Consider the following 8945-nt stretch of genomic DNA (forward strand, 5'->3'; position numbering starts at 1 on the left):
TATCTTCAGTCTCTTGAACCAAGTCTAGACCCAAAGTTTTTCTATCATGTAACTCTGTCCAACATATAGGAGTACGATATCTACGTCCATACAGAGCCTCGTACGGTGCCATGCGAATACTTGCTTGGTAACTATTATTGTAAGTGAACTCAGCTAATGGCAAGAAATCTTCCCAACTACCATGGAAATCAATCACACAACCCTGTAACATATTCTCCAACACCTGAATAACTCACTCAGATTGTCCATCAATCTGAGGATGAAAAGATGTACTGAAATTCAAACGAGTACCTAGATCCTCGTGCAAAGCCTTCCAGAACCTGGAAGTGAACCTTGGATCTCGGTCAGATATGATAGATAACATAATACCATGTAGTCTAACGATCTCAGAAATGTACAATCTAGCTAGTTTATCCAGATAATAGTTTACCCAAATAGGGATAAAGTGTGCTAACTTGGTGAGTCGATCTACAATCACCCAAACAAAATCCTTTTTGGAAGAAGTTAGAGGAAGACAAGTAATGAAGTCCATCGTAATGCACTCCCATTTCCACTCAGGAATCTTAATTGACTGTAACAATCCAGATGGATGCTGGTTCTCTACCTTAACCTGTTGACAAGTAAAACACCTCGCCACAAAATCTGAAATATTCTTTTTCATACCAGTCCAAAAGTAGTGCTCTTTGAGATTATTGTACATTTTGTCCCCGCCAGGATGCATAGCATAAGGACTACTATGAGCCTTCTGAAGAATTACCCGTCTCAACTCATCATCTTTAGGGATGCAGTAACGATCGTGAAAGCACAAAATACCATCCTGACCCAAAGTATACTCTGAACTTGATCCTTGCTTAACTTGTTCGATAATGGGAAGAAATGAGCTATCAATGAGCTGTTTGGCCTTAATCTCCTCAGCCAAAGTGGGTTTAACCTGCAATTCTGCTAACAGACTATTATCATCAAATAAACTCAAGTTGGAGAATAAGGCTCTGAGATATGATATCGCCTTACGGCTTAAGGTGTCAGCCACTACATCAGTCTTCCCTGGATGATATTCTATCTCAAAATCATAGTCCTTTAGAAGCTCCAATCAGCGACGTTATCTCAAATTCAATTCTTTCTGAGTAAGCAGATACTTCAGACTCTTATGGTCAGTATAGATATAACACTTTTCTCCATAGAGGTAGTGTCTTTAGATCTTTAAAGTAAAAACCACGACAGCTAACTCCAGAACGTGAGTAGGATAGTTACGCTCATGTGGCTTTAATTGACGTGATGCATAAGCAACAACTTTCCCATCTAGCATCAAAACACATCCTAATCCAGAGTGAGAAGCATCATTGTAGACAGAAAAGTCTTTCCCATACTCGGGCTGAATCAGCACTGGGGCTTGAGTTAGAACATTCTTCAGTTTCTCAAAGTTAGCTTGTTGGTTCTCGATCAGACAAATGGAACATCTTTCCTCAAGAGTTTTATCAGAGGAGCTACAATAAGGGAGAACCCCTCAATGAAAAGATGGTAATAACTAGCTAAGCTCAAGAAACTACAGATCTCTGAGACATTCTTGGGTTGCTTCCAGTTCAGAATAGCCTCCACTTTACTCGGATCCACCCGAATACCATCAACAGAAACAATATGTCCAAGAAAAGTCACTTCGTTGAGCTAGAACTCACACTTGCTCAACTTAGCATATAATTTATTTTCCCTTAGAGTCTGTAGTACAATCCTTAAATGCTCCTCATGTTCTGCTTCTGTTCGAGAATACACCAGTATGTCATTGATGAACACAACTACAAACTGGTCCAAATAAGGTCGAAACACCCGATGCATCAGATCCATAAAAATAGCAGGGGCATTTATTAACCCAATTAACATCACTAAAAACTCGTAATGTCCATACCGAGTACGAAAAGTAGTCTTCGGAATATCAGAATCTTTGACTTTAAGTTGGTAATAACCATATCTCAAGTCTATCTTCGAAAAGATAGAAGCTCCTCGAAATTGGTTAAATAGATCATCGATCCTGGCCAGAGAATATTTGTTTTTAATCGTGAGCTTGTTTAGTTTCCTATAATCAATACAGAGTCTCAGAGTCCCATCTTTCTTGTTGGCAAAGAGAACTGGGGCTCCCTACGGTGACACACTAGGTCGAATAAATCCCTTATCCAATAACTCATAGAGTTGGACTTTCAGTTCTTTAAGCTCCTTTGGGGCCATACGATAAGGAGCCATTGAAACTGGGGTGGAACCATAATAGACTTCAATCTTAAACTCAACTTCTCTGTCCGACAGTAATCCAGGTAACTCCTTAGGAAAAACATCGGGAAATTCCTTGACAATCTGGATGCCTTCTATATCAGATTGAGAACTCCTAGTGTCCAAAATATAAGCAAGAAACGCCTCGAAACCCTTCCTGATCATCTTCTTAGCTACCAAAGCAGACACAACATTCGTCAGAATTCCACGACGTTCCCTGATCATTACAATCTTTAAGTTACCTGAGGTCTTCAGAAAAGCTTTCTTGGTCTCACAATCGAGATTAGCCTGATGTTTGTCCAACCAATCTATGCCGAGAATCTAATCAAACTCTTCCAAAGGTAACTCCATCAGGTCAGCCAGAAAAATCTCCCCATTGATCTTTATGGGACACTCTCTAAAAATACGATCCAATGCTATGGACTTGCCTAAGGGAATTTGAAAAATCACCAAATTCTCAGTATTCTCAACAGGAATATTTAGACCCTCAGAAATGGAATGTGATACATATGAATTGGTAGAACCACTATCAAAAAATGCAAAGTAGGGAACTGAATGAATAGTAACAGTACCTGCAATCACATTAGGCCCATTGCGATCCTGTCAAAGTCTAGCAGTGTAAACCGATGCAGGCTGTCTGGCCTCTAATCTGACTAGACCACTACTATGAGATGCTCGGCCTCTATTAGCTGATCCTGGTACTCTGCCCTGACTACGACTCCTTGCTATAGTCTGAACAGTACTCTGAGTACGAGCGGGAGTACGAGCTGGTGTCTGAACTGAATGAGGTATCTCTAGACAATCTTTCAAGTGATGGTCACCAGACTTACATTTATAACAAGTGCCCAATTTCATCCTATATTCTCCAAAATGATTTTTCCATAAAAATCACATGTTAGCAAGGGCTGCGACCCAAAAGAACCACCATGTTTAGAAGGCTGAACAGCTGGAGAACCAGATGCAACAGGTCTGGCCACTCTGAAAGAACTCACCCCTGCCTCTCTTGCTGGTGTGTGTAGAAGAATCAACAGAACCAGAAGGCTTTCTGAATCGATTTTGAGCTCGATCATTATCTCTCTTGTACTCCATACTCAATCACTCTATTTCCTCAGTAGTCTTGGCTATCTCAATCAAGGCATCAAAATTCCTCTCCCTGTGGGTAACAACTCGACTCCTGATCTCATACTTGAGTCCATTCTCGAACCTCAAGCATCGATCTATCTCAGTGTCAACAAGTCTAGGAGCATAACGGCTCAATCGGATGAACTCAACCTCGTAGTCCATAATAAACATATTACCATGCTCCAGATTCTGAAACTCATGGCGTCGCTCTTGCAGATATCTCTCCCTAATATAACGACTCAAAAAACATGCCTTGAAAAGATCCCGTGTTAACTAGTTTCTCAAAATACTACCAGAAATCGATTGCCACCATCTAAAACTCTCTTTCTTTAGCATAGTAAGAGCTCCCTTTAACTTCTGCTCAAGCCTCAAATCCATCTCATCCATAATCCTCTCTGTGTCCTCAAACCAATACTCAGCGTCTATCGAAGGTCCCCTAGTAATTCCCTCAAAATGAACTACTCCAGCAGCTACCAAAGAATTTGAAATCTCGACCGCAATCATATTACTAGGGCTCTAGCAACTCTCTGACACATGCGAAAGATAACTCTATTAATGGCGTCTTCGTTCATGTCATTATCCTTATCTTCAGTGATGGGAATATCTCTCAAAGGAGTAAACTAATCATCATGAGAAATGGTTGGATCTATATGCAGAATAGGAGGATCACGTGGTGACATCGGATCGTCTATCGTAACAGAAGGTTGAGTGACTCACCCTCCACCACGGCCACGTCCTGTCCTACGACCTCTAGCATCACTCATCGTTGGATCTATAAGGCTCTACAGAAAGAATTTGAAAGATATATCATATTAGCATCAGGGATCTCGAGAAAAAAATTTATTCATAAAATAAGGTGACACGTTTTTTTATCAAAATTTCTTAAAAATCTAGAGTTTAGGAATCATCCACAGTCTAAGTGTTTAAAACCGAAAGCTCTGATACCACTAAATGTAACCCCCTAGACCTGGTTTGAAAACCTAAGCAGTCACATATCCCATTCAAAGATTCCTTTTTATATTTAAAACAACGTTGAAATCCATATCTCAGTAATATGTGAAATTTATCCCTAATAAGGATTTATACGATAAACATATATTAATACATATTTTAGAAAATATGGTAAAACACATACATATCAAAATATCACAGAAACCTTATAAAACATTTACAGAACAAAATATGAGTAATACAATTATATCAAATACGATAGCAAAATACATGTCACCAAATACAACTGAAAGCATATAGAGATATATGTTCATACAAAATATAAGTAGTTAATCTCCCTTGATGCCAAATCTGCTAGTTTACGGTCTACTGTTATCTGAAAAGGGTAAAATTTACAAAATGAGCTAAACAACCCAGTGTGCTCCATACAGTGTATAAAAACATACTAATAAAATATTCCAGTAAAATCAGTTTATCAAACATGTTTTGTTTTAAAAAAAATATGAACACAACCCCCATCCGTCACGAACAAAATATGTAGGTTCCCCAAAACCATACAACCCGTCACGTCTAGTAAGGCTCTGAGCACAAAGCCGAGGAGCCTGCAAGTATTCTTCATCCAATAATATTTCCCCCCAATGACAGTAATAAACAAGTATGTATTCGAATGAAAATGGTGATTAATCCATTAAAACATGAAAATGTTTCATGCTTGAAAATCAAAAACAAAAATACGGTAATCAGATGTCGAGTAACCAGTATTCAGAAATCAGGTATCATGTATCATGTCATAACAATATTCTGAATTATCACCAATCTGAAACAATTCAAATAATATTTTTAAAATACTAAAATAACATTGTCATGAAATACACCTGTAACAGTCTGAGAAATTGGATAGGGAAGCCTACTACTGGGTCTGTCGATCTCGCTCTACTGCAACGATAGATCTTACGAATCGAAAAAAATCCATATTGGAATTCTAATATAAATAATCTTAATCTTTATTTAAATAATTTATGGAAACCTACGGGTAATTCTCGTAGTACGTGGTTAGAGTTGATCTGACGAATGGACAACACTGGACCTAACTGATCCTCACTCAGGTGAAACACGAGTACCTTCATAAAATATCTTACTGAATCAATTCCATATCCATAACTTAAATAAATAATCAAAAATGGTAAAATACTAAGCATTTTTGGGTTAACATGCTCGATTCGGGGATTTTGGGTCAGAATTTGGCAAAACGGACTTCGAAATCAGATTCAGGACGTCGATAAACATAACATATGACCTTTTGAAAATTTGACTTTTTGGTCAAAGTCAACGGGTTTGACTAATGAATTGGAGGCTTTCGGGTTCAAATTTGGCGAAACGGACCCCTAAAATGGTCGTTTAATGACCGGTCAATGCCGGTCAAAGTTCTGGTCATCGGTGGTTAACGGTCAACAGGTTGGTTAACGGCTCGAGTTGGGTCAACGGGTCGAGTAGGGTCGGACTGGTCAAATCGGTACAGACGAGTCAAACCGGTTAAAACTACACATAACCGATTTTCTAAGCTTCTACACGTGTAGGGGCGGCGCGTGCGGCGGCCTCTGGTGTCCTAAAAATCACGAAAAATTTTCCTAAAATTATTTTAAGGGATTTTAAGACACTAACTAAGCTCAGTTCAAAATTTTAAACGGCGGAGAGCTCGATTTCAACAAGTTGGAAACTTTGACCGCTTTACTTCCCTCATGCATTGGTGACGACGGAGACAAGGAGGACACCGACGGACTCGAAACGACACAAGGAACACGATGGTGCGGGATGTGTCACAAACAGATCAATGATCGGTGATGAATCTAAGATTTTCCCGGTGGTGGTGCTAAAAAAAGTTGAAACTTTGAATCGAAATTCACGGCATATGATAGCGTTTCACTTCAATTGATTTAAGGGGTTTGTTCATTGCTCGATGACGAACACGATGGTGGTTTTAAATAGACGATTAGTGGTTTCAAATCGACAATCGGTGGTCAAACTCTGAATTTTCTTTAACTCTAAAACAGGCTACAAGTTTTGAAAACTTTCAATTTAATCCTCAAATTTCACTAATTTACTTAATAATTTTTTTTCCAATTTTCTGGGTTGTTATAGTGATACTTCCTTCTGTCTACTTGAATCAAAAGTGTGATGCTTACTTCTGTTTGACTTAAATCAAAAGTACGATGCTTTCTTCCGTTATGCTTGAATCGAAAGTGTGATACTTCCTTCCGTTCTACTTTATTCACCTTCATTTTCTCCTTTTTTTCTTCTTTCACATGGAATTCCTTCAGGAATCAAAATTGTTTTTTAGCTTACTCGTTCATATTAAGCTCCCTGTATATCAACCTTTGACAAACAATACGGCTTAGAATCAGCCGAGACTTCTTTGACCAGTTGCTGATAACTCATCAAAGCTTTTCCAAGTTGTTAATATGAACCTTGGCAAGATCACCACCATGAACAACGGTGGGAGGCTGGTAATTGATGTTGTACTTGAATTCGTTGGGGCACCGGTCCACAAACTGAGTGGTGCGCTTGGTCTGAATGGTGGCAATGATAGCGTTGATGTCTTTGGGATGACATCACCATGGTAAATCAAACAGCAAGCCATGAACTTGTCATGATGAGGGTTGCACTTGGCCATCATAGAATAGGGTTCAAAAGCACTATTGGTGTTTGAACAACTGATATTTGCTCATGGTAAGCCTTCTCGGCAGAGATAACTGGAGCATAAGATGAAAGCATGAAGTAGATTCTTGGGTAGAGGACCAAGTTGGTCTGGAATTCAGTTACATCGATCTTCAATGCACCATTGAACCTTAGTGAAACAGTCAAATAGGAGATCACCTGAGGGAGAAGACGGTTAAGATTGGTGTAAGTGGGTCGTTCGATGTTGAGAGAGCGCCTGTAAATGTCGTAGATAGCCTCATTGTCAAGAAGAACATATACATCGGTGTGCTCCAAAAGAGAGTGAGCTGAGAGAACATTGTTGTAGGGATCAACAACAGAAGTAAAGACTTAAGGAGATGGGTATATAGCGAAACCCAACTTGGATTTCTTGCCATAATCAACGGACAAACGCACCCGAATGAGATAACCAAGTCCAGAATCAGTGCAGTTATCAGTAAGCTTTCTGATACGGTCTAAACACAAGTTGATGATCTCCTTGCCAATGGTGTAGTGGACAGAGCAAATTTGTTCACAATATCTTCCTTGTCGCTAATGAGTTGCTCAGGAAGAGTGAGGCCAATTGAATGAGAAGACCAACAAAGCAGAAGAGAGATGACCGCAGATCATCGACGAATGATTCCATCCGTTCAATAGGAACAAAGATAAAAGTTGAATTGAGAATATTCCCATAACTATGATGACGACAACGATAAACCACATGCACTGTAACAAATAAAGCAATCAAGAACAGCGATTGAGAAGGTCAATCATCGACGAGAAAACGTCACCAGGATCGCAGGAAATGAGCATTTGCGACAATGACAACACTATCTATCAGATCGAAAAACATGCGACAAAAAAATTATGGATAAAGAGATGATTTGAATTAGATCAACGACTGAGGAAGAGTCGGTGACGACTTCATGTCAACTCCAGCGAGTGAAGAAGCAGTTAGTCCAACAGAAAAATAGTGTTGAAAACGAGAAACGACGAGAACCACAGTAACCACGTCAAAAAGTAACGTGATCCATGAGAATGGAAACAACTAGTACCAAAAGCAACAGAACAACGAGAACAAAACTGGAGATCGAAAAAATCTAAAAACTCTGTAATAGCAACGGCATGAGAGTAAAGGAACTCAATTGTCAGCGCAATAGCGGAAGAGAAAACGACACCAGGATCTTTTAGCGAATGATACCATGTTGTGAAGTCAACTCCAGCACCTTGACCGTATGCTGCTGAGCGGCATCAATCTAAGGTTAAACAAACGATGGTTATTTAAAACAACATTTACAATGATATGGATATTTATAACTGAATATTAACAACCTAACAAATCTAACAAATTCTTAACTAATTGCCAACTAACATCAAACTACTTAATTGTCTAACACTTCAACACTGCATTCCTTGAATGAGTGTTGTTGGCGAAGGAGGCAATGTTGTCAAACGACATGACCGATTGGAAAAATATTATGGTCGAGCTGGAGCTAGTTGTGAACGAAGAGAGGTGGGATCATCTGTTCGATGTAGAAAGTCTTGCAAATAATGTAAGAGATGCCGTGATTTTTCTGCATGCTAGTTTGTTGTCCATAGGTGGGGATCGTGGAAGAATTAGCCTTCATCGGAGATGATTGGGAAACTGGTGCTTAATTTCATCCGCGTTAAATCGTCGTTTTCTGGCATGGTTATCTTCACCGATGAATCGTCGTTGGGTGTGGTGCTATCTAGTGTTTCTTTGCAATCGTCATCACCGGTGAACATTTGTTCTCTAGTGATCGTTAGAATTCCATCTTTTAGGGGAGTTTTCTTAAGCTAACAATGAAAACCCACGTGGAATTTGAGAAAGGGGAAATAACTACACATCATAGTATCGTCGAAGTATCAAAATAAAACTTAGATTAAACGTTGGGTATAAT

At 39.2% G+C, this 8945-nt stretch overlaps 1 pseudogene; it reads right to left on the bottom strand.

Moving 5' to 3' along the window:
- Positions 1-1192: 1192 nt before the first annotated feature.
- LOC120208911 lies at positions 1193-8482 on the bottom strand (annotated as a pseudogene).
- Positions 8483-8945: the final 463 nt, after the last annotated feature.

This window comes from Hibiscus syriacus, unplaced genomic scaffold (genome assembly GCF_006381635.1).
Source record: "Hibiscus syriacus cultivar Baekdansim isolate YM2019G1 unplaced genomic scaffold, ASM638163v2 tig00017808_pilon, whole genome shotgun sequence".
NCBI classification, from domain to species: Eukaryota; Viridiplantae; Streptophyta; class Magnoliopsida; order Malvales; family Malvaceae; genus Hibiscus; species Hibiscus syriacus.